The sequence below is a fragment of the Pseudopipra pipra genome, chromosome 22, assembly GCF_036250125.1.
Source record: "Pseudopipra pipra isolate bDixPip1 chromosome 22, bDixPip1.hap1, whole genome shotgun sequence".
In the NCBI taxonomy this organism is placed as follows: Eukaryota; Metazoa; Chordata; class Aves; order Passeriformes; family Pipridae; genus Pseudopipra; species Pseudopipra pipra.
In genome coordinates, this window is record NC_087570.1 from 4,402,552 (window position 1) to 4,429,530 (window position 26,979).

Consider the following 26,979-nt stretch of genomic DNA (forward strand, 5'->3'; position numbering starts at 1 on the left):
ACATGGACCAAATCCTGCCCAGCTGTGACACCATCCAGCAGAGACAGCCCTGCTGTGCCAGACGGTGTTTGGGAAACTCTCAGCAAAGGAGGCTCCCCCACAAGCTCCCTGTCTCCAGGTAAGGGACAGGAAGAGGCACAGGGGCAGTGGACCTGCTGCTCTGGAGATCAAGAGGCATTCCCCCCAAGGCAGGGAAGCTCAAAGCCAGGAAAGGATAAATTAACACTGCAGCTTATGCTGGGAAGATGTCTCTCAATCCAGGGTCCAGCAGGGCTGTGGGGGTGCAATCCAGGATCTGGCCCTGCCCAGTTCCACGTGTCCAGAGCTGGGGCCCCCCGAAGTTGGGAATTTCGAGCATACCAGGACTACTGGAGCAGACAGCTTCAGATCCTGCTGAGCCAGCTCATGGCTGTATTCAAAATTGACTAAATTTACAGCTGTAAGCTGGGAGTTTATACAACCCCTAACTTGTTAGGGATGGCTGACCAAGCCAGAACGATCGCTCCCCAGCCAACAGTGCTCTTATTGGTTAGACCTCTGAGTGCCTGGCAGATTTTAGTGTTTTTCTTTCTATTTTTCTTTTGCATAGGTGGGGGGATAGGAAAGGAAACATTTATTTTTGTTCCTTTCCTCACCAAAGACAAATTAAAATGAAATCTTGGGTGCTATCCACCACGGATTCTTCAGCATATCAGCTGGTACTATAGCACACCCAATGACCATCTCCTTGGATGAGGCTGCTGTGTTTTTCTCCCTCAGTGCAGTCTTGCACCATGAACAGCTCCCTGGGGTTCACTGTATTATCACCACAATTCACAAGGCTGTTCTCATCTGGCCCCTTCTGCGTGGACACTTCCCTCCCCATCCACCCCAGACCTCACAAATGCTACTCTGCTCTAGCCTGGGCTGCAGGAAAACGTGGTCTGAGTTGTCTGAGTTAAGTGCAGCAAATACAGTGCCCTGCAAAGACCTTCCTTCCATCTCCTTTGCAAGGAGAAACAGCTGGAGCAGTACCAGACCTGAAGTGATCTGAACCTGGATTCACAAGCAGCAACACAAGGAGCTGCCAAGTAACGGGCAGGCAGCAGGCAGGAGTGTGAGCAGGACTCCAGGAGCCCTCTGATGGGAACAAAACCAGCATCATTCACTGTGCCTGCAAGTGTGAAAGAGATCCAGTCAAGGAAAGCGTGGGGCTTGCCTGCACGTAGCAGCCTCAACCTAAAATCCTCTATTTTCACTACAGCACGGTCCCAGTTCTTGTCTGAAAGGCATTTGCAGAAGGAAATTCGAGCATGATGCAACTGCAACAAGGCTGGATGAAGGACTAGGGGGTTCTCCCGGGACTCCCTTTTCTGTGTGACCACAGACAAGCCAAGGACACACACATCAGGAGCACGAGGTGCTCAAGCATGGTGAGAGGCACACACACCTACCTCAGCCATTATATATGGTGCAGGCACCCTGTTCCCTGCCCTGGGAGGGCAGTTTTTCTAGGACATGGCTAAGGAGCATTAACAGGTCTTTCCTTTACCCTCCGCTCCATCCTGAATACGTAAGAGCCCAGAACATCAATACTTTACATGAGTTAAAGAGCCAGCTGAGGCTTTAGGGACTCAGGCAGGATAAAACACTCTTTAGCACCCAGCCACCATGTAAGAAAACTAGAGAAAATAGGGACCTTTGGTGAAGTCTTAAATAGGAGACTGGAAAAGGGGAAATTTCCTCTCTCCCTGCTCTGTGAGCAGGGATCACACCGCCTGCTGCCGCTCCCACAGTTTAAAATACTTAAGTCCTCCAAGGTGCAGCTTAATTTTCTTTTTTAAAAAAGAAAAGTGTCAGTCTAATTAGATAAATCCTCCAAGCACGTGGCCCGGAGTTCGTCATGGAAATTAACCTCCTTGAAAGATCACAGTGACTGAAATAAGAAACTGTGTGTTTTGGCATAGTGCAGTGAAATGGGAGATGCAGGCTGCATTTCATACACCTTCCCTTTCATAAACCTGCCGCGTTTCATATCTGCCCTACTGGCCCTGAGCTCGGCACCAAGACTTTATCTCTGAATGCCTGTTTGCAAATCGCTGCTGAGAGGTTACAATAACCCCTGGGAGAGATTTTGCTGGCTCACCAGTGTGAAAGGACACTGCTCCCCTGGTATAAAGCTGGGCCAGCCTGAGGCACTGGTGGAGGGAGGGGCTCGTCACCAGCAGCCCTACGGAGAGGATGTTCTGCAGACACAGCCACCAGGGAGGCAGCCACGCTGGGAGCTGTTTGCCAGCCTCCAACTGCTCTGCCAGGCTCACCGTGCACCACGCAGACAAGTGTGATTCTGGGCAGCCCCCCCCCTCCCTGGATGGGGATGGGCTGAGTGGGGCAGGAGGAGACACCTCAAAGCCACAGGCTGTGATCACATAGCTCAGTTTGCATTTATGCCAGTTACAATCCCATCTAATTTAGAAGGCTCTGCCTGGCCACACTGGGGAAGGTGTAGGGCTGGCAGTTCATACTGCTTAGGAATAAAAGTCCTGGTCACTTTGCTACTGAAAGGAGAAGCAAAACCAGAAAGAAAAGAACTGGCTTTATAAGTGACAGTCAACTGCCAGGCCTACCTTCAAGTCCAAGCAGGGACCAGAACCAAACTATTTCGTACTTTTAGGAAATGTTGACCAGTCAACTTTTCTCCAAACCCACCAGACAGACTCTCAGCACTTGCTCCACTGGCCCCTCCTGAGCGCTAAAATGCATTTTGTAGTGGCAGTTCCAAACAGCCCTTCCCCATCAAGGAGATGGAAGGATTCTCTTTCTAAGCTTTCCAGCTCCCACTATTCTTTCAAAGGATAAAACTCAAAAGCCCCTAAAAAATCTGTCGAGTTCATCTACCTCCTTCATTGCCACGTCTGATGGATGCTGGTGTGTGCAGTGCTGTGCTGCCCTCCCAGCACTGGGACCAGCCTTGCCAGCTGACTTCACATGCAGGAGGATGAGGACCAGCCTCAGAGACCAACTCTGAGGTGACTTGTTGTATTGTCATTGAAATGACAAGCCCTATGGCTCAGAATCTGGGAGCAACCTATGTTGTTTCAAAACAGCATCACTGGTGGCAGCACAAAAATAGGATACCTTCTGGAGAGAAAACCACCCCAAAACGCCACGGCGGGCAAGGAGCCAAAGGCCCCCAAAGGCCCAACCAACTGACAGTCCTGCAGCCCCTTTTCCTGCAGTGCTGATTACACACGAGGCCTCGGCAGCTGGACGGCTCTGGAGCCGCCCCGGGAGCGCCGACTCCTGAACCTCCGGGTCCTATTCTAGAGCAGCTCAATCACGCGTGAAAGGGATTAGCTGACACCTCCCCAGCCACTGCACACAGCGAGGGGGGTGCAGGCACATCCCTCCCTACAAGGGCCTGTGTCTCCTTGCTACAACTCATTAACCGTCTAAGAAAATAGTTCAAAAGGCAGACAATGCACAAGAAGCCCGTTCGTGTTTCCTCCTCCCTCCAGTTCAGGGTGAGACGTGCTGGAAGGACACCACCAGAGAAACCAGGATGAACTCAGCCCTAATACAGTTTCTTAGCGGTTCTCTGCCAAGTACAGGCAAGTCCCACAGTTCCATTACTAATAACTTAATACCTAATAATATTACCAATGTAACGCTTAACCTTGAAGCCAAGCACCTGGACCCAGAAAAATCAGCATTTAGCAAGACTTCCACCTCATTTTGTTTGGCTTCTGCCAACTGATCAAAACTCAGCATCCACAACTCCCTCCCACCTGCTCCAAGGTATTTGGAGTCATTTTAAAAAAGGTAAAGCTCCTACTTCAGCCAGAAGCTATGGGCTGAACCAGAGAGACAACACTGACTGCAGGAGGGGAAAAAAAATTCAAGTGCTCCACTCCCTTTCTTTAGGCTTTGGATGCATTAGGCAAATTCCCAATTACAGCAATCCCTTCTGCCTGCAACTGGACTTGAGATAAGAGACCAGAAAGAAGGGTCAGTGGGCATCGCTGAGGACTCAGCATCTTCCATTACACATCAGCACAGTAAGAAGGGCGCTGCCAACCCTGAAATGTTTTTTTCCAAGAGGAACACGCACACCCTTTAAAATGGGTATGGTGAAATCTCCTGGAGAGGGAAGGACTCGGCAACGCCGGCAGGTTCCTGACTCCTTATCATCAGAGCAGGCAGCCCAGCCCCTGAATTCATTTCATCAGTGTCCTCTTTCTTCCTGCTACACGGGCTCAAATCCCCCAACGCGACTGCAAACACGCTGCCAAGGAGGTCGTGCGATATCTGAATCCACAACGGATTCAAAGACATCTCCATGTTTTGCTGTCAGCCTGAAGTTTGAATAAAGGAGCCCACCAGAAAGAGTGAATGAACGTCGCTGGCAGCTGCCAGCAGAGCCTGTGCTTTAAGCCACCTAGTGTCCGAGCAGCGCAGGGAGAGGCTCCAGGAAATTCAGGCAAAGAGAAGGAGTTGAGGCATCCAACAGGAGTGACACGAAAGGAGCTACAGAGAGGGTGCACAGGCTGAGAACCGAGCCCGAGCAGAGGAAGCAGGTGCCAAAGCAGAGCCATGGCAGAGCACCCACCCTGGGATGCTGCTCCCGCTGGGGGGTGAGACCCTCCAGCACCGGGCAAAGAAGGGTGGGCAGCAGACTCGTTCCTCACACCGCTGTCTGTCAGAGAACGTCACCATTGGAGGCCAATCTTTCAGCCCCAAGGTCCAGCTGGGCTGGTTACCATCTCTGGGATGCAAACTTGGAGACAACTTTCCCAAGCACGGGCCTGTGGAACGAACCCAAAGCGCCCGGAGCCACAAGCCCTACTAACCCATGCCCACTCCCTTCAAAACCACTTTCATCCACATCTCCTCTCCTGCCCCCGCAGTAGCCCCCTCCTCCTCACTCTCTTTCTCTGTGTCCTCGAGACTCCTCTCACCTTGAGGAGTGTTAGGATTACCCAGCATTTACACTCAATGCTCCTCTTTATTCCTTAAGACTTATTAAGAATGATAATGAGCTCCAAAGCAGTGACACGTCTCTCTCTCTCCCCCTGTCGCGCTCTCTCTCTCTCTCTCTCTACGTGCCTTTTCCGTCAAAGGCACACAGGACAAATCCGACCAAAAAAAAAAACCCTGACAATATGGATCAAGGACACATGAGGATTTATATTCTACAAATCCAGCCTTTTTTGTTTTTATTATTTCTACTCAAATTCCAACCCTTTCCTCTTCTTACTCGTGTTCTCCCCCCTTTACCCCAACCCTCTTGGACTTTGAATAAGAAAGAAGAAGAAGAAGAAGAGGAGAAGAAAGCTGCTTGCCTGGAAAACCTCGTTAATGTGGAGCTCTTAAACGGTTGATTAATTTTAGCAAAATTTACGATGCGCCCTTGCTTTTCTTTGAAGCTGCAGCCTTATACACCAAAAGCAAGTTAACTTTGAGATCTCTGTGCGAGCCCACTGCCCCCTAATTCTTGGATGCCCTATTTAGGTACACAAATGTACAGGAGAGAAATGCTAGAGCAGAGCATGGAAACAGTCGCCCTGCCGGGTGCTCAGAGTGGTTCGATTCAAATCCCTTTAGCACAGCCTAATAATCACAACCTGAAAACTCCCAACTTCTCGCTGTTTAACTTCCCATAAAGATTTAAAAAAAATAAAAAAATAAAAAAAAAATCACCAGTCAGTCCTTCAAACCCAAAAGGAAACAGGGAAACATAAACACCAATTCCAGGAGAAGTGTCTCCAAGTTCCATCTGCGCACGCCACAGAAACGCCGGGCTCTCGGCTGCACTGAAACATCAGGTTCTCCCAAAGCCACCTTTAAACCAGCCACGTTTCACCAGAGGGAAAAGCCGAGCCTAAGGAGACGTCACGTACTGATCCACACGTACCCTGAACGGTACCTCACCATTTCAGTCATCTCCCCAGCTTTCTCCTGCCCAGTGTTTGCTTGTATTCTTTGTCTCCCTCTGCTAGACTCTGTTTTTCTGATACAGACATCAGGAGGTTAAGGGCTCAATTATCAAGTCTGTTGAATCCTCAGCTTCACGTTACTTGGGGGGTTCTCTGTTGCTCTTTGGAACTACCCTGCAAAATCTCTTCCCCTCTCGGCTTTTCTTTTTCCTCCTGGTAACGTCTATTTCCGACACACCCCTGTGCCTGAACCCACAGATCTATTTGGGGTAAACGCAGAGAAACCCTGGATTGCTTTGGGAGACAGGAGCATTAATAAAAATAACCGTAAGGCTGCACAGCCACACTGAACCTGAAGCACTCGCGATCTTGAAACCCAAAGTAACATCCACATGGAATTTACAAAATATGATTCGAGTGGTTCTAATTAGCCCCAGTCTGTGGAAAAATTGGAAGGAAGCGGCTCTTTGATTAATGTTACAAACCAGAAAGGAAACAGATTTTAAAAGTTAAAGTAGCAGCATTGTGGAATACAGAATCATTACCAGCATACATTTATGATACCTGCTTCAATCGGATGGCTTGGGGTTTTGTTTTTAGGGTTTTTTCCTTTTTACTTTGAGAAAAAAAAAAAAAAAGGAAGACAGGATGCAAGTAAAAGCTTTTGTTTATGGAAGTGTGCGGTGCTTTTATCTCCCAAGGAATTTATATAGCTGGACTGTGTATAAATCCTTCTGAAAATGAAATTAGCAAAAACAAAACAGGGGTGAAGGTGCTGGGGGGGCTGGGGGGGAATCACCACCTCAGTAAATCATAGTGGATAACCAGCCCCTGGCTTGGCCAGATAGCAAATTCAGCTGTAATAGGAAGGAACAGAGTTGGGAAGGGAAAGGACAAGATTCATACCTGCAGCAAACTCCTGGCAAAAATGGGGGGCTATTTTCAATAAGCTTTTCAAAGTTACTGTGCAAGTTTGCTTGGGCTTGAAAAGAAAAAGGAAATAAGGGGTTTTTTCCAGCTAGCTTGATTGTTTTGGGTGGAGCTCAAGCGTGTGTGTATATATGCTGTATATAAAAATGAATTACTAATTCTTTCCTGGAAACTGTTTGAATTACAATCTGCAAGATACAAAAACACACCTTTATTTTAACACTGATTTTAATACAGATAGAATGGGGGGGGGGGGGGGGATAGTGAGGGAAAGGTTTTTTTCCCAGTACCCAGCAAACCCCTTAAGCAAGGATAACACCCCCCACATGCAGCCAGAGACACACTTTGCTCAGCTGTACAACACCAACTCAACTCCAGCCCTCAGTGGCTTTTCCCTGTACCAAGGCTTCGCTCTGAAACTGCGAGAATGACAATGTCATGTGTGGGGAAAGCTGACACTTGGAGCTTTTAAAAAGAAATGAGGAAAAATAAGCTGTTGACTTCTTGGTTAAAGTATTTTCTTGTTCTAACTCATGTTCTTATGTCACTGGGCTAAAAAAAAAAAAAAGAGAGAGAGGGAGAGAGAGATATGACTTTCCTTGAATGATCTGTTTAACCTAAGCCAGAGGAAAAAAAAAGAAGTCATTAATTACTTATGTGAGCTATTGCTTCTGAAAGACAATAAACCTGCCTGGTCGCCATGGATATGACATATTTGCTCTGAAAACAACACAATAATTAGCAAAGGGGAAAGATACAAGGAGAATATGCAAACTCCTGAGTTTAAAGCCATAGTGTTTCCTTTTTTCCCCCCTCCTCTTTTTACTTGTCAGAGTCAATTCTGTTTGCAATTCAAATCAAACAAATAAACAGAATACCTACAAAAAAATTTTAAATGATCTACAGCACGACAAATCACACACAAAAAAAAAAAAAGGAGAAAAATTATCAAGGAAAAAAGATGAAGTCTGGTATGGACAGATCACAAACCACCTGGGTGTTTTCCATATACGTGTATGTGTGCACATATATATGTGAACTATAAATGTATATACACACACAAACATATATGAGTTATAAGGGTTACAGGCACTATTTCCTCTAGGATTATTCTTTTACTTTAAAGATCAGTATAGGAGCATATCAAGAGGAAAAAGATCTCTGTTTTAGGGAGGGGAAACATTTTGAAGATACACTAAAAGAAAGTACAACAAGGGGTCTTTTACTGTGTTCAACATGCATTTTGTGCTGGTATAGGATTTTCTTTGCAAACCTTTTAACTTTTCTCCAGGAGATGAGCACAAAACCCACAATTGGTGTGCACTGTGCGTCAGCCTCATCGACACAGCAGCTCACCAGGAGTTCTCAAATTTTAAGCACAAAAAAAAAAAAAAAATTCTTCTCTCACCTCAATTACTTTTTCTGAAGTGATATTACACTGGTTCACATGTAATAATGCAATGGATAAGTTAAGAAATAATGAAAACTGAGTTATATGCAGAGACACTTCTTTGAAATAATTTATAAATGTTGCGGGGAAAATGTTTTTTAGATTGCTCTCTCATTAAGATGAGACAAAGACTATTAAAACCTTCTCTAATGCGGTAGCTTTCTGGATTCTGACCTTCCACATTTAGAAACCAAGTAATAAAAACACCCTAACAAGCACTTTATCTTTGGAGATATTTGACTTTGAACTTATTTTAACATTAAAAAGACTTGGGAGGTATAAAAATAACAATATAGTTGCCACAAGTTTCTGTTGTTGTTGTTTTCACTGCTAAAAAAAAAAAAAAATCTTTAGAACAAAATAAGCAGATTAAGGAAACATCCCCCTAATTTAACTGGCTCTTTTTCTATTTTTTTTAAACAATAGTTTTTAGCTGGACGCTTTGATCTTGAAAGGGTTCTGCTATCTTGTGTGATGAGGGGGGAAAAATGATCTGTTTTAAATGATGATGCAAAAAAAAGGATCAAAGCCCTGACTTTCTGTTAGCCATAATAAGCTCTGTCTTGCACAAAGCTTCAACTTCAGGCTTTAATATATAAAATATACAGGAGCCCAATAAAAGCACTGAAAAGGTACAAAGTCTGAAAACAAAAGGGGACGCTGCTCCTTTAAACGTTTTAGTGCATATGGAGTTTGATTTCTGAAAGAGATCAGTTTAACATCTCCATAGAAACCAGCAACAGATTATCATCAACAGAATAAATAACTAGTCTAATAAATTAAACAGGAGGCATAAGATCTGGAAACTTGATTACTGAAGTTCAACAATATTCCCCCATAAACTCTTCCAAACCACCTTTAGGGTAGCTAACAAGGTGGCAGCGACACACAAGATAAAGGGTAGGTGGGAAGCAGGCAGGACTTCTGAAATGAGAAGTCCGAAACCTTCGCAAGAAATTATTCCACGCTGAGAGTCAGCAAATCAATAGAGGAAATAAATTCATCAATGAAGTTTTGGGAGAGACAGCTCCTGTTCAGGCAGCGGGCTGCCAGGACCCGCTGTGCAGCGCGGCGCGGACAGGAGGGGGCACACAGAAGGTGGACGTGCTGCTCCTGAAAAGTTTCACCTTCCCGGCCCGAAAGGGCAGGAGGGCTCGGGCCGATCGATCGGCCCCGCCGCGGTTCGGGGCAGCCCCCGCCCGCAGCCCACCCCTCAAACTTTGCCGCACAAGTTGCCCGCGGCGCAGCCGGGCGGCCCCGGCGCCGGCCCCGAGGCGAGCGGCGGCGACAGCCCGAGCCTCTTGACAGCTCTGCCGGCGCCCCGGGCCGCCCCCAGCCCCGCTCCAGCCCCGCTCCAGCCCCGCTCCCCGGAGCGGCGCTCCGCGGCCGGCGGCGCTCGGGTCCCGGCCCCGCACCGCTCCTCGCCTCGTCCGCCCGCGCCCCGCGCCCCCCCCGCCCGGCTCTGAGTGACGGCTCGGACACCTGTTCCCCGCGCCCGGAGCCCGCAGCGCGGGCAGCGGCTCCCCCGGGAGCCCCGCTCCGCGCCCCCCGCCCGCCGCCGCCCCGGGCGGCCGCCCCCCGCCCGCCGCTGCCCCGCCGCGCTCGGGGGAAAGGGGGAAAGGGGGCGACGAGGGGAAGGAGGCGGAGGGGGGAAACTTCCTGGCTCCGGATGGCAAATCAGCTGCGCATTCTGCAAATGCCACCGGGTAAAAATAACCTGCTGCTTCGCCCGGGGGCCGGGCACCGGCTGCCCCGAGCCGCGCTCCCGCCGCCGCGGCCCCTGCCCGGGGGGCTGCGGCCGTCCCGCCGCGGGCACCGGGCGAAGCGCTGCCGGCCCCGGCCCGGCCACTTTGCAGAAAGTTCCCTGGCACGGCTCGCCCCGCCGCACCCGGCCCTGCCCGCCGAGCGCTCCCGCCGCCGCTCGCCCAACTTTGCTGCCGCCTGTCCCCCCCCGAGCCCGCGGTGCCGCGCCGGGACCCCCGGGCTGTGCGGCGCGGCGGGGCCGCGTTACCTGCGCCCGGCGCGGAGCGGGAACACGTGTTCCCCCGGCCCCTGCCCGCGCTCCTGCCAAAGTCTGGGAAATTGTCGGGCGCCGGCGCGGCCGCGGCTCCGCCGCCGAGAGCGGGCACGGCGCTGCCCCGCCGGCCCCGCCGCCGCCGCTCCCTCCGCCTCCCGCGGGGCCGCCGCTGCCGCCCGGTGCCCGCCGAGCCTGCCCGGCGCCCGGGGAGCCCTGCCCGGTGCCCGCGGAGCTGGGCGCTGCCCCGGGGAGCCGCGGCGGAGCGCGGAGCGCTGCCCACCTGCCGGGCAGCGCCGCCCGCCCGCGCAGCGCCCCGGCCCCGGGGCTGCCGGCGGCGGGGCCGGGGCCGGGCGGGAGCGGACGGGCTTACCTGCACTTGGGGCTGCTTTGGGTGACTTTCCAAGTCAAGGGAAATGTGTGTGTGTTTGGGATGGAGGCAGCAGCGCGCATGCGCCATCAAACTTGCCCTGATCCCGGATTTTTCCTCCTCGCGCTCCCCTTTGCTTTGATTATTGAATTTTCCTATTTCTAACAGGAGGGCGGGCGCCGCGCAAAACCCGGCCTGGAGCCCGCGGGGCGCCTGCCCCGGCCCGCCCGGGGAGGGGAAGGGGGGAGCGGCGGGAGGGAGCGGGCACGGAGCGGACTCGGTCTCCAGGCGGGCAGGGCAGGCAGGCAAGGCAGGGGCGCCTGCAAAACCCGGACCGGATCGCCCTCCCCTGGCAAGGGAAAAGGCGACAAAGTGTTCCCATTTCCCAGCCCGCGCGGGCAGCTGCCCCGTCCCCTACCCTGTCCGTGCAGCAGCGGTTCCTCTCTCCCATCCCTCCTCCCTCACAGAGGGCCACTGGAAGTTTTGTAAAATTTTCTATTTTGCAGCCTGGTGACCCCTGTTCACCTTAGTTCTCTGAGACTAAACTCCATGGAGATGATCAATAACTGGGCTGTGAGTATTGCTTTATTCTCCAGCTGGTTTTCCTAGGCATGATGTTCAGTTTCTATTTTACAAAAACTTCTAAACTTCGATACTTCTCTTTTGCTTGTGTTCTTAGTCTGGATTTCACTCAAGTTTAGAACTAAACACTGTCTCGTTGCACCTACAGCTGTACTATTTCTCAGTTTGGGGGTGCTGGCTTTGCTGGCAGTTACGCACAGGACTAACTTCTGTGGGTCTGGATCCTAGAGAAAACACCAAGGAACAGACGTGCAAGCCACGGGCAGCCTCGTGGACTGGGCTGGGTTTGGGGGCTGTCTCTGCAGGATGAGAGCCAAGAGTTCCCCTACATTTGCATGCACCTGAATTTCCAACAGGCAGGCATCACATTTCTGTGTTAAGAAACTACTTTCTTCAGCTCTGCCTTTTCTTCCTCAGCTCTACCTTTCACCTCACTGAGACAGCGAGTGTACATTACAGTGATGTGCACATTTTGTGGTGGTGATTGCACAGAACCATCCACAGAGACCCTTTCCTTCATCCCTTATGCCCTCTAGGGCTCCCCAGCACCGTTCCCTCGGGGGTTTGGAGGTGCTGCCCATGCACTGAGTCTGAGGGACGGATCCATCTCCATGGCAGGACTTGCAGGATTTGGGCCCTCGGCCCAAGCTGTGCAGACCTGTAAACCCTTGGATTGCTTTTCTCACTGGGAGCTCTGTGTCAGCACACCCACACAGAACCCCTTGCAGGAGCGTCTCGCTCTCTCCGTGTGCTTCCCTGTCCGTGTCTCCCTCCACCTGTTGCCTCTTGTCCGATGCTCACACCGGCACCTCTTTGGGGCAGAAACCACGGTTTTGCTCTGGATTTGTCAGTGCCTTGCACAATGTGGCCCTGCTCCATAATCACAGCTCCTGTGTGCTATTGCCACACACATAAATAATAACAATAATTAATAATAATGGGCTAATTCCTCTGATTTCGATGTGACTACTCATGTGAGTAAAAGTGACTCACGTACGTGTTTGTGGGACCGCTGCCAGCTCTTGGGCTTTTATGGTGAGTCTCCCAATATTTGGTGCTCTCCTTTGATCCCCAACTCCTGGAATGACACATTTCTAGCACTTTTGTTTACACAAGGAAGCTTGGATATGTGGCCTAGTGCTCCCAAAAGCCTCAGAAGCCAGAGGACAAACAAGAAACTTCCAAAGAAATGGACTTTTAATGGCTTTTGAGAAAATCCTGTGATTTGGCAGCTCGGGGAGAGGCGGAGTCTGACTCATGAATTTTGAGCAGACAAGTTTAGCAATGTGCATCAATTGAGTTAAATATTTAGGTCCCTGTAAAGACTAGACTTTTGCTAACCGGGCTGAATTTACAGTGGAGAGATATATTTCTGTGGAAATACTCAGTGTTTAAAGTGCCCGTGTCTTTGCAGAATCTGGGGGTTTGTGTATTTGCATATTGTTTGGGATTTGTCACTCTGTAGTTATTTATTTTTACCTGCTCACAGTAAGAAAGCAGGAAAATGGGGATGAAAATGGCATAATTAAGCTAAATAGGACTGTGTGAGACTGTTATAATAATTGTGGCAAGTATTTATAAATTGCTGAAAATAAAAACACCAAACTTATTGAACTTGTATGCTGGAGAGACACTGCCAGGTTAAAACCCATGTGTTTCTGAAAGTAAATGTCTCAACTTCTGGTACAAAAGCATAAAAGAGCAGATCCCAAGCTATGAATTCTTGCTTATGAGGCATCCCTGAAGAATGAAGGGCTGGGAGAATAGGGCCCTTTAATTAAACCTGCATCGTTACTTTTAATTGCATTTACTTATTATTTTCTCTTGTTCACTTTTTTGCATTTCTCTCATCTGGGGTGTTGAACACAGACTGAATGGCCTTCCTTCTGCTTGGAAGTTGGCTAATTTTGGAGTGCTGAGGAGCTGTCCTAGTTAGGAGGAGAACTTGGGGACGGCCAAGTGTTTTTGGGGTGGCCCTGTTCACCCCCAAAGATCTCTCCTGCCTGTGCTCCCCTGCACTCTGCAGGAGGGTCAGACACCCTACAAGCTGTGCCTCTGACAGCTCCAAGTCTCCTTCCAAACACACCTCAGCCCAAGCCCATTCAGCCCATCTGATGTTCACCACACGAGCTCCAGCAAAGGCTCCTCAGCCAGAGAGATCAGGAGGTAATGACACCTTACACAGCCCGGTCGAGATAGAAAGAAAATAATTTAGCAAATTGCAAATGATGCATACTTAACTATTTATGCAGCATCTTCCTGTCATCAACCCAAAGCAATTTTACTTCCGTGTTGAACAGTGGATGAAAATGTTCTATAGATTTAACCATTGCGGGAGTTCCTTTTAAGTGGTGCAGTAATCTCTCTCCAGCTAATTTAGTGTTGTAATAAGGCACCACCCTCACAAGTCCTTTGTGTTCTTGTGTCAATACTGCCCCCAAACCAAAAGTGCTGGCATCTGCATCTGTCAGAAAAGTGGGTCTGAAGCACAAAAAGACCAAGAAAGAAGCAATATGGCCATCGGCGGAGCAGCCTCAAGAGCCTTTTACCAATTCTGGACCTACTCGATTTCGTTCAGAATTCCACTAAAACACGATTTGCTTTCTCAACAAATCCATGCTATGGTTTAACAGCATTGGAAAATTCAACAACAAACCTTCTTGAACAGAAGCTGAGTGAGAAGTACCTGGGGAGCCAGGATGCTTCAGTACGGATTCAGTTTTCTTGCCAGTGAGGATTCCTTGCCCACTGCTCAGGATTCAGCTTGAACCAGATCACCTCTTTCACTGCGACTCAAGACCTAACCAAAGACCTCTAAGGAAAATGCCTCTCAGTTTGGCTCTTTGCTCTTTCAAGTATTCAACACAACAGTGGGAAAAAACCAAAAGGAATCTTGGACATCACTATCATCCCCTTCCCTCTTATGGTTTCTTTGCCTGCATTTACTAAACCCATGAGTTTACATTTACTAAACCTGTGACACGGTCATGGTTCCCATCTTTGCTATTTCCTGCTTGCCTGAACATTGAACAAACAGTTCAGTTGCACAAGACCATTGGCAGCTCAGATTCCACGTGCTCCTCCATCTCCAAACAGGTTTGATGTATTCCCAGCCTTTCTTTAGCTGCCATAGCATGTAGTGATGCCATTAGTCGCTGCCCTTGGGGAGAGGACACCCTGCTCACTGCAAGCTTAGTGCCCATAAGACATTGCTTGTATTGAGCTACATATTTCAAATAAATTTCCATGGACTGAAATTGTAGGACACCTTTCATGCTATTTATCATTTGGCAATTAGCAATAATAGCATCCAAACTCATTATTAGGTCGTCCTCTGTGCCTGCTGTCCACAACTCTTGGTTAAACCCAGGAATTTCTCTCTGAAACCCAACTTGGTGAAAGGTTCCCCCTTTTGCTTGGGGTCCTCATTTGCACCCTGGGGTGGGGTGGGTGCAGCTGTGTGGACAAGCTGCACTTACCTCCGGGGTGCAAGGACACCCCGAGGATCTGTCACGTTCCCTCCCGCACTGCTGGGCAGCAGTGAGGTATGAGCACGAGGAGCTTGTACAAGCCATACAGAACAGAGGTGAACAGAATATTTAGACTGATGACAGGACAGCTGCTGGTAAAAGGCTGTGTCTTTCCTGCAGACTGGAGGTTAATGGACTTTATTCCCACCCAGCACATACCCCAGAACGCTCCATCTGGCTACGCTGTGCAAGTGCACTCCGAGAAAACTTTACGTCCCCTTAAAAAGTTACTCACAGAAGAAAAATGGTGCTAAAACAACACGAGAAGGGCCTGGATTAAAATGCCAAAGGCAGAGAAATACATGCTGAGGGCTCTAACTCTGTCCTCAGCTCACCCTGCTTTTAGTAGAGGGGGAGAGGAAGGACTGCAGAGGTGGTTCCTGTAGCTCTGAGCACACGGGCAGTAATCAGGCTGAGATGTCTCGTTCCTGATGCCCAGCACAGGGGACGTGGTTTCCATAGGCCTATGTCACACTAATTCCTCAAAGAGGCAAATCATCTCTGGTACGTGAGGAGCAGGCTGAGGTCTGGGCTGACCACTCTACAAGACTGGACTGGAACAGTCCCCTACTCCATGTGGACTATCCAACAGCCATCAGGCGTCAGGGGGGACATTCTCCAAACCCAGCACAGACCAAGGTGCTGTCCAGAACCTCTCATCCTGCTTCACAACTCCCTGGAAGAATGAAGAAACCACTCAGACATGCACTAGAAAAATCCCGTGGATTTACTTAGTTTCGTAATGGAAAATTCAAAGCAATTGCAGAGGAGGAGGAGGAGGCACTTTTTCAGTTGCAAGTGCAATATTATCCGCTTTCGTTTTTTGTCACTGGAGTGGCACAAGCAATCAGGGAATGTCATGTGGTCACTGTTTGTCAAGTGGCATTTTCTCACAGGCAACTATTTCTTTGCATGTGCCCAGTTCAGGAGAAGGAATTGGTTGGCTCCCCATCGTCCCCTGCCCCAAATCCTCCCCGCAGAGGTGGCATTGCTTCACACTGACAGCAGTGGGGCAACACTTATTTATGTTGAAGAGGATCAGGCCCCGCGTTTTGAAACTTCAACCTTTTGTTTAGAAATATATATAATTAATATCAGTATGCAAGTGTATAATAAAAATATTGAAACTGTGTGAAGCAAACTAAAGGCCTACAGACTGATACTGACTTTTGGCTGCTATAAGTGAGCGTGTACAACAATTTACTCAGCTCGGAATCTGTTCTTATCTGTTTTATTTGCCTTAAATCTATATAAAGGTTCAAGCAAAAGACTTAGCAAGAAACATCTCTCATTTAACCCCAAAATTTGTCCCAATCTGTCCCAAAATTTCCCAGTGACTTCACTATTCTGTGTCTTTGGGTAATATCCACTGCTTTAGGGCTTAATCCTAAGGGAGGTTACTAAAGGTAATAAATAAATACAGAAGAAAATAATAATAAATAAGTAACACCAATAATAAAACTGGAATTCAAGTGTGAAGTTGTATGTTTGTAATAGCCTGCCTGTGTTAGAAAATAATCAACTAAATAGCAATAAATAATAAAAATTTATATTAACAATTCATTTGTGCTGATACAGACCTTCAAGTTAGAGTTCATTATATTAATTTACTAATTAATTAAGCACTACATCACCTGGCACCTACATAGATTTTATTACACTTTAGAGATGGAAAACTTAAGAGTCTTGCCTAGGGACACAGTGAATCAGTGGCAGAGCCGGACACAGAACTGGAATATCCTCCACAGCTCTGTCTGTTTACAGCATAAAGCTGCCCTGATTTTCTGACTAATTTAGTTCAACAGATGCAATTCTCAGTGTGGAGACTCCAATTTGGGTGCAAGAGGGAGTTATTTTGTTTGAGCTTAAATCAGTTCTTAATTATATCAAGCTAGTTATATAAAGGCAGTTTTAAAAATATCCTTGCAGGCATCTACATTTCGGGCCATTGACTTAAAAACACACCTTTAGTTTAAATGCTGCAATTTTCCTGATAGGTCCCAAGTCCCAGCAGTTCTTCAGGTCCCTCCCAGTCCACATTTCCCCAGCAAACCTCACCTGCACAACTGAGATGTGCAATCTTGAGTGTCTCCAGCTAAACGGCGCAAATATTGAGAGTGCCCTGAATTTGGTTAAAGACAGAGTTACTGCAATGTGGTTTGGCCTTTTAATAAATGGTTTTAACTTCTTTTAAGTCAGGATTTGCAACCAAGTCTCAACTGCTTGAGGAGCTGGGTTAACTCCACACTGATGACCCTTCCACACTCCCAGGTGTCACGGGACGCTTCCATCAGGGCACATTTCTCCCTGGACTTTCTGAAATGGAACCCCTTCCATTTGCTCACCCTGTCCTGGGAAAGAGGAGGTGACTTCATTGTGTCTGCCTTGCCCAGTGCTGTCTCCCTTTCCCAGCAGTGTGTGCCAGCCTGGTGGGATGGCACGGGGGCTTCCCAGCCTGGCCAGGGGAGATGGAGGCAAACCAAGGGCTGCGTGAGGAACGCAGGAGAACTGCACGGGATAATGGGAAACATTATTTATGGCCTGAATGCAGAAAACCTCCCCTTCCTCCCCCCTCGCCGACAGACAAACCCATGTCCAGTAATGACAAAGTCATTACCTTTTTATTATTTTTCAATAGGGTTCAGATGTAGCGTGTCTGTTCCTTACAGCCTGTCCTGATGGCTCCGGGCTCCCGGCTCGCTGGGAACACTCAGCTGAACGCGCCGAGTGGGTGTGGAGTCACCAGCCCTGCTTTAGAAAATTTGGGCCTTACCCTCCCAGCAGCCTGTTATCTCACTTATTAAGGGAGAATTATAATGTTTCCCTTCCTCCCAAGAGGCATTTGGGACTACAATAAAGGCCTTGTGAGAACTGCTGCAAGATCAAAGCAGGGATCCCATTGGAGAAGTTCAGCATAGTGCTGTTCCTGATAAGACATGGTTTTGGGGGATCTTAATAGAAACTATGGGCTTTTCAATATTTTTTTTTCCTAGCATGAATGCTATCCTTGAAAAAAAATAATTTTTTCATGTGGAAATCCTAAAATAACGTGATCCTCAGATACTGCAAAGGCTGAAATTCTTTTGGATTTGGTGACTTTTCAAGCTTTCCACCCCAGTGTCCTGTGTCCCATGAGAAGCCTCTATTCTGACATGCTTTTGCTCACTGATTATTTCACCAGTGATCATTCTCTGAAAGGCTTCTTCCTCCTTCACCTGCTGCCCCTCTGTAACTCCAGTCCTCCTTTTTTCCTGCATTTAATGTCCTATCCATGCTTTGTCTTTGTCTTTGTCTCCTGCTTTGTAAATGTCCTTCCCCCACTTTGTATCTCCAACAAGACCCCTGTGTGCAGGTCTGATAACCCACGTAGCACCCATGTCTCTGGGATTTATTTTGAGATCTGCTGCTTGTTTATTTATTTCCCTTTTAGCACACCCAGCGAGGCCTGTGTGGCAGGAGATGTGAAGGGAGGTGATTATGGGAGACTATTTCCCCTCGCTGCTCATTCATGACAAACAAAGAGCAATGATTGATGATTAAAAATGCATTCTCTGGGCTTGTTTTCTTTTGTTTTACCATTATGGAGATATTATAAATACTGAATACTAATCAATCCAGACCTGGCGGGACCTCACAGACCTTCTGCAATCCCAGGGCTTTGCTCTTCCTTACAACCTCTGCAGCTTTCTCTCCCCTCCTTTGTTCCTAAATGAAACACCTCCATCCCAACCAGAAAGGATTAGGACAACTTTGGGTGAATTCACAATGTCTTTTTGGGCTGGCTGGGCTCTTGCCTCTCCCTGAAGGGACAGTCTCTGTGTTCAGGCACCCTGGCATTCCCCTGCCCTTTTTTGCCCTGCAGTGGGGTGAAAACAGAAATTAATTCCTCAGATCAAAGGAAGATTTCTCTTATTTAGGAAGCCCAGAGTGCCACGAATTTGCTTGCAAAGTGGATACCTGGTGGGGAGGAGAAGAGATCTGGAAGTCCCCTGTAAAACACTCTGGTTATCGGGAGCAGCAAGGCTGGATTGCTCCCTGGGCATTTCTGTGTAAAAGCCAGAGTGCCACATCTGATTCCGCAACATTACACAATGTCCAGATAAACAGCAAACTCGGTGGCTTGCGTTCTTTTATCTTTATTCAGTCAAATTAACTGCTTTCTCTTTCTCTTCCCGCACCCCCGCCCTCGCCTCATTCTCCCTCTCTCGTGTAAAACACAGACACGTCGCCCTGGCCACTGCAAACAAATCCATCCCAATCACCCATCCCAACTGAATGAGAAGATTCCTCTTCACTTTGGCCTAAAATTACTACTTTTCTCTAATCAGCTCTTTCCTGTGAGATTTTTCCAGTGTTCTGCTCCCTGCTGAAGTCGACATTAAATCTCCCACCCAGCAAAGCTGTGCCTGACTCCAGTGTGAGTGCAGTTAGGCTGAGGCTCAGCTTTTGCTCAAGTCCCCCTGGAGAGCAGACTGAGGTCCCTTTTGTGCTCCTGACTGCACGTGGAGGCACTGACAGGGACCCCAGGGGGCCATCAGAGTGTAACGGCAGCACCAGGGGTTGCCTGTGTAGCTCAGATTAAGGGAAATAAGCTACACACATTTTTCTTAATATGCTTAGAACCAGCCCAGGAATAGCTGAGCTCAGCTGGAACGTATCAGGAAGGAGAAGGAAGAGAATATGAGCTGGGCTAGCAAGAAATTTTAGTCTGAACCATATGGCAAGAAACTGCAGTATGTTCTTATCTTGAAGCCCGAGGATTTATTTTATGCACATAATTCCCTGATCATCTTGATGTAGCATCTCTTAGGAGGATGGTGTTACACTATCTAACCACCACTGCTGGAAGTTGACAATCTCTCTATCATCTTAACTTTCTTAAATAATTTTAAATATATATCTGTGTTTATGAAATATCAAGGGCCTGATCCCATTGAAGTCTGGGGAAGGACTCTAATCAGTTTGAGTAGGCATTTGGATCAAGCCCATAGACGCTCACTACCCTTCTCTTTAAATATTGTATCTCTGCATCACATCTTTGCATGCTCCTCTTCCCTAGCACGCACAGGATCTTCTCCTCCCTTTGAAATCTGTGATTTTTTTTCCTATGAGAACAGCATTTCTCTGTAATATGTGTTAAAAAATGGAAGCCACTGCTCCCAAGTAACGAGAGAGCCTAAAACTGTGATTTTTTTTAGTCAGCTTTATCCCTCTGTGTCACCAAATTTGCCTCTTCCGCCCCTTCCCAGAGCAGTGTGAAACCAACTCCTAGTGCAAGGGGCTTTGCAGCAGTGATGATAAGTAATGTGCTTCAGACTTTTGAGTTTAGCTTGATCAATTGGAACGTAATTACCACCAGTTCACCAACAAATTCTGTTTGTAGACTTGTTCCACCAGAGCCAGCAGGCAGATTGATCCAAGCCACTCTTTGGTGAGCCTCTGCAATGCAGTGGTATCTTTCCACGGTGGGGTGTTCAAAGGAAATATTGTTATTGCCGTATTTTCAAACATATACACTTTCACCCAAAGATCCTAAACTCTCCTGGCAGTTTGTTTCAACGATACCACTTAGCATAAGCTTGGCAGAGCCAGAGGTGCGTGTGGATGCATGTCTGTATGTATATGTATGCACATGTCCTACACCCACCCACACCAGTTACTAATCCATTGGCTGATGTATTTATGGCTACTTTGCTTACAAACCACTGCCCTCTGTGGAGCTCACAGACGCCTCCTGCAACCACTTGCTTGCCTCAACAGCAAAACCTGCATTTCAGAAAGAGGAAGACTCTGTAACCTGGCTGAGGACAGTGCCCTTCGTGCACACATGGAGTCCAGACCAGACCTGCCTCTTGGCAGCATCACCTTCGAGGTGTGCTTTCCTTGCTGCCTGGTTCATGCACCCCCCAGCCCATTTCTCTGCAGTCACAGTGACCCCCAGAGGCCCAAGGGACAGGAGGACCCCCCCTCTCTCTGCCTGCAGCTGATGGCCACTCTTGTCACTCTCCTTCAGAAGTTTTTCCTCATATTCCTAACTCTCATGCAAAACAGACCACGTTTGGGGTTACAGAGCCTGGCAAAGCCAAAACGCATCAGCCTGAAGGTGGGTTAGAGAATGAGTCTGGAATGTTCTCTCTAGAAACAGGAATCTAGAACCTAAAAGTGAAGATATGGAAATACTGCCAAGGCCCACCTGGATTCATTCGCTCAAACCAGGACAGAGGCTGGGGCAACTCCTCAGTCCATGATATGAAGGAGGTCAGAGAGAGAATCACTCTGGTCCTGGGAATATATGACTCGGATTACAAAGTATGACGCCACTGAGCAGGACAATGCTGCTCAGAGACACCCAAGCTGCTGCTGAATAAGTACAGCAAGCAGTGGAAAATTATCCCAGCCAGATCACTGTACTAATAGAGCCACACACTTCTGATATCAAGCGAGCTCAGGTGTCTCTAAAAGGCCCTGCGCCGTGGACGTGTGTACTAAACACTGCAACTGGTGCTTGGCTGTTCTGTCACTCTGTAGCTCAGCATCCTCCTCTGTAAAATGGGGGGAAAGATCACTACCACATTCAGAAGGAGCTATGAGACTTATTTGATGTTTTTTAAGAGCCCTGAAACCTCAGAGAAGGGCAATTTATTGTTCTTATTTTCCTGTGATCACACTATTCCCACTGGGATTGTTTATTTCTCAGCTCTGGGTTTCAATTTATTTATTTCTCATTGTGTTCTGGGTTTCCACACAGAGCAATTTCCACTAGCAAAGACTGAAGGGACTATTTTCCCTTTCTGGCTTCAACTTAACAAACGTACAGGCTGATAAATCCTCTTGTGAAAATCCTACAGGGTGAAGCAGGCTACAGATCAAAGGGAAGGAACATTTGTCCTCTAGTATGATACCAATACCAGCAGAGCCTCCTCACCTTCAGAAAATGATCCTTCATAAAAGCTCATGTCCCACCCTCCCACTCTCAGCTCCCAGACCCAGACTTCTGACTTTGCCACACATTTCTGCCACCCAGATCTGAGAGTGGAATCCGGCTCTGTTGGCATTAAAAATTCGACTTCCTTGTGAAAGACACCTCTGACAGCAGCAGGAAACAAGGAAGCAGAGAGGACAGCACGGGGTCCCAGGCTGACTGGTACTGGGAGCTACAGGCCCTTTTTGGGCTCAGGGAGAAAACCCACCCAGCTCTGTGTAAGCAGCCCTAGCTCCACCTGGGAATGCTGTGCAGGGAGAGCCAGCTCAGTGCACTCCCAGGGTGCTCAGATGTGGGCAGACTGCCCTTGTCTCTGCTTTGGTCAGGTTCCAGGGAGCTCTCCTTCCTGCTCCAACAGCACAAACATGCTGTACCTGAGACACCTATGGAAATACAAAGGTCACTGCACCACTGTGTGTGAGTGTTTGCAGAGCTTGTTCCAAGCAGCAGAGACGCTCAGCACACCCCAGGACCTGCTTCCCTATGATCTCCATGCCGTGCACTCAGTCCTGGGAGAAGGTGAAAGCAGAGTCCCAGGTAAGCCCAGCTCAGTCTTGCTCCTTCCATGTGCTGGATCTGCCACTATAAACACCTCAAGAACGGTCTCAGGCCCAGTCCCAAAGTCCTTGCTCCCATTCAGGTATCAGGGAAGGTGTTCAAGTTGAATTTGTACAAAACCTGACTGAAGGAACCAGGCAATAGCCCTTGGATGTGAAAAGACTGGGCCATTTATACAGCCAAAGTCAGCAGGGTATTTAAGGTGGGAAGTGTCTGACATCTTTATATGTCACTTGACTCTCATGCACATGGCAGCACAGACCAGAGGTTGAGCACTTGCTCAACCAGAAGTACTGGAAAGGTCCCAAGTGGTATCAAAGAGTTTTGAGTAACTGTTGAACCATCTGCTTTCGGGGGCGTATCTCACATTCCTGAGATCTGGATCATGATTCACAAACCCAGTTAATCCCTCCAGTGGATTCAGGGGAAAACTAAGAGTTTTGGTTCTATTCAAACCAAACCTCTCCTCTGTTATTAAACTGCTCCTCTCTGGGACCGTTATGAAGTAATTTGAGTGTCCCCAACTGGCTCATGTACTTGAAAAAGTAGATATTCTAGTTATGTCCTGAAAACGTGTAGAATAAGTATGGAGATTGCCAGTACACTAAAGGTATGTACAGATTATCTCAAGTGGCTGGATTATTACAGTTCATTGTTCCTCTCTCCCCAGCTGAGATGCAGGACCTGACCATACTCTTGAGCAGTTGAAATGGTAAAGTAAAATATATTTCTTTGAACCAACCTAAGTGCCAACATGGTTCAACCAGGCACATTTCACTCTGGAACTGCACTGATAATTACTGTAGCAACTTTACTGGTTACCTATTAAGCTGAGGTTTGACTTGAATCATACCCTAATACCAATAAATTTGGTTTGGTGCAATTGGAGACATTGCCTTTCCATGCACTGAAATAGTTTATCTGTTTCAATGTTTATAATGATAAACCAGGTTATATAATGGTACAGATCAAACTGTGCCCAGCGGACTTGCACCGGTTTTTAAAATCCTGGCTTTAGTTGAAGAGCTCTAAATGTTAAACCTCAGTCTCCCTAAGACTTAAAGCATGGTTAGTCAATGAATGTGCAAACTGGGGTAACTTCCCATAGGTGACAGGAAATCTAGTGCAAACTTTGCCTCTTGTTATTAAAATTAAACTCTGTGATAATCAGCACTCAGGGCAAGCGTCTCAAAACTGGCTCTGTAATTTCAGGGGCTCAGTCTGGGAACAACGGTCAGAAATCCCTGTTCCCACTTTTATAAAAACACCCCCTATGAGTGCAGCTAAAATAGAGCAAACAATTCAGGTGAAAAATTAAAAGGAAAACTCTGGAAAGCTTAGGTGAGACGCAGCTGCTAATCAGTCCAGAAGGGTGGGGAAGATAATTTATTGCAATAAAGTGGACTTATGTTCCTTTACTTGTGAATGTTATCATCTTTGATAAGCCATATGCATGCATATTTTATGTTTCCATGTTAAAAAGCAAAGTACAATCTTACAATAAAAAAAAGCCCAGTAAGTGCAAGGCCAGGTTGCCCACGGAGGCAGGTGTGTGCGTTAATGAAACCTCCTTCCTCCTGCCCAAAGAGCTGCCTTTATAGCCTGGTCACGAGCTGCAGTTACTGTAAACATGGCCTTCTAAAGTCACCAAAAAAGTTCAGCACCCCTTGCAGGAAGGATCAGTTTACACCATCTAATTTTTCTGTCTGACTAAGACATTAAGTCAGATATCGTTTCCTGCTCACAGACCGTTTATCCATCCAACCAAGCTTTCTCCCTGTCCTCTCCGGGATTATTTCTTGAATCTTTCCGTCCCCTTTCTGTCCCCCATGTTTCCAGTGTGCTCACTATTTTTCCCACAAGCCATTTTCCCTGAGCTTTTTCCAGTATGAAGCTGAACACCTTGGTGGGTATCTCCAATTCCCTCTGGCCCAAACCCTGAGAGACCCCTTCAGTTTATATTCCAGAAAATTCCTGTCATAGCCACTGGGCACACTGATCGTCCAGCACACCTCAGGATCTGACCAGGAGAAAAATCTCAGTTATCCCAGATTCCAGAGATGGGGATGAGCCCACTGCCCATGGGTGATGACACACAGAGTCTCCACCACAGCGTGAGGAGCGGGACTGCTCTGCCGTGTGCACGAGGTGTCCAGCCCTGGGCAAAGCACTAAATCCTGTTCCTGCCACACTCCTGTGCTCACCCAGCACTGAGCAGCTGCTGGGCACAGGATGCCAAAACACTCAGGAAGAAGGGAAGGCAAGGGAAGGGGGGATAGTTTTAGAAGAGCAATGGTTGCCTCTGTGGTGAGAGAACAGTACCAAGTGCCTGCAGTGCTGTACCAGTGTGCTGGGAAGCCTCCTGGGAATCAGGCTCCTTGCACCTCTCTGGGAAGTGGAAAGAACTCTGTGTGTGCTGCCCACACATCCACACTGCCCACAGAGGGCAACAGTGCCCAAAATATTTGAAGATGGGCAAAATTTAATCAGCCCCAGCCCCTAACAAGGGGTGGCTCTGATCCAGACACCTGTCCGCTCCCCAAGTCTGAATTCAGCTTGTTCTCAATGGGCCAGCTTGGGGAGGCTTCCTCCAGGAAATCCACCCTGATTTCAGCTGGATTTTACACCCTCCATGGCCCAGACCTGCACAGCTTGCAGTGGTCTGTGGTGGGTGTCTGTTTCTCTCTCACTGTGTCCTGGGGCTTGAAGGAGAGGGTGTCCTATTAGCTCATATGCTGTGAGTTTGCAGCCCCTTGGATGATCCTGGCTGGAATTTCACTAGTCCCAGTAAAGCTCCCTGCAGACAGAAAGGGGAAATAGCTCTGTGCTCTGCTCCCCTCCTGCACCCAAACATGGTATCTGCGTCCAGGGAACAATGACTTAAAAAGGACTTCAAAAACAGGCATTATTTGTCATCTGGAAGAGCTATAAAAAGAAACACTTCTCAAGTAGTGAGTGTGAATACCATTACTTTACAGATTCAAGGGAAAAAAAGCAGATAACCTTGGGGAGACCCGACCTTCAAACAGGTTCAAATAACTTTACCATGCTTTCCCTTCCTCTCTCCCACACAAGCACAAAATTACATACGTGCACATGTTCCCACACGTATACACTCCCACATAAACACGAGTTTGTAGACATGCACATGTCCTCTCTCTCACACACGCACACAAAACCTCTGGTACATGTTCTCAGGCACAGGCACTCGCCCCCATTCACGTTTCCACACGTTTTTCTCCACTTGCAGTGGCACTCTCATGTGTGCACACACACGAAGCATAAAATGCTAATGCAGGGTGATAACTGCAGGAGGAAGATCAGACCTCTCAATGCTGTCTGTGTTGGGATTTATTTTGGAAAGGAATTCAAGTGTTGGTTTCATACCCACAGTGTTTGGATCATCAGAATATAATCATGTGAATTTACATAGTTAAAAATCAGACTACCTAAAAAATAAAAGCCCTGACTTTTGCAGTTTCCTGTCCCTTCAAATCCAGCTTTCTTGGCAGTCTGGATCAGCAGCAGATCCTAACAATGCTCCCAGAGCGAGGTGCACGCCTGTCTGAGGAGATTTGCTAACTGTGCACAGATTGCCACCCAGAGCAGGACTTTGCAGGGTGTTCCTGTTGCAATCAAGCCCCTGATGTGACACCAGGGCACACCCCGTGGTGTTCTCTCAGGTTCTCCTGATTTTGTGTCCTTTGCGTGTGCTGGGGGCAGGATCCTCTGTCACTACACCACACATCCCCCTTGTGACCATGCAAAGTGCAGAGCCAGGGAGGAGATTCAGAATAACTCAGGTAAATTCTCTGAGCTGGGCTGCCCACTGTGCCCTTTTTTGCCAGAACCAGCCAAGGCAAACCTTCTTCTCTGTGACTTCCAACATCAGCTGAACATCCTGCTCAGGTGGGACCTGCTTATGTCCCTGGCAGTGCTGACAGTGGTGCTGCCTGCTCCTCTCCTTCCTTCTGTGCACGAGCTCAAAGTTCAGGGCACAAAATCAGTGCCCTTATTCCCTGGTGTATTTGGCCCTGTGGCTGTGCAGTGATCTCAGCCTGAGGTAGAGGTGTTCAGCAGCTCAGACACCCAGATCCTCCCAGCTCACCTCACACACACACAGGCAGGGGGAAGGTTCCTACCCCAGCCTCTGATCTCACACAAAGTAACTGGACGTGGTTTATGTTTTGAAAAGAAAATCTCATATGAAGCACAGTATTATTTCATGAGTATATTAACTGAGAAAAAGAATGGGAAAACACTTTCCTTTGGATTGTGTAGTAAAGCAGTGGCACAGCAGGGTGAGGAACTCAGAAATCCTGTTTCCTAGATCCTGCTATAATCTTTAGATCATATACAGCGTCCTTCCTTTCTAGGGAAAACAATGATTTCATCTTTTCCACAGAGGGTGAGTTTGGTGGAAGGTAGGGCTATAGCTGGCTTTGCATCTGCTTCTGCTGCAGAACCAGGTACACCACTGTGTATCTCATCTGGAACCTGCTCAGCTCAATATCAAAAGACTGGATAACACCCATGCTGAACTCTTCATTTCTGTGGTTTAACTCTGATTTGCATCATCCTCTGGGAAAATGCAATGAAATCAGTACAATTACTCTATATTTTACCCATTGCCACAAGGCCCAAAATT

General features: G+C 48.0%; 1 protein-coding gene across 11 annotated transcripts in view; it reads right to left on the reverse strand.

The window, feature by feature from the left end:
- The window catches only part of CASZ1 (castor zinc finger 1), a 276,669-nt gene that overhangs the window by 184,945 nt on the left and 64,745 nt on the right, over positions 1–26,979 (reverse strand). For 3 of the 11 annotated variants that reach the window (XM_064678563.1, XM_064678559.1, XM_064678554.1), the window contains exon 1: positions 10,683–10,895. The exons of 7 other annotated variants lie outside the window; for them this stretch is intronic. The gene's annotated coding sequence lies outside the window, so the exon portion shown is untranslated. Of the gene's footprint in view, positions 1–10,306; positions 10,380–10,682; positions 10,896–26,979 lie in introns of those variants that run through there. One more of the 11 variants, XM_064678555.1, reaches the window with a different exon arrangement.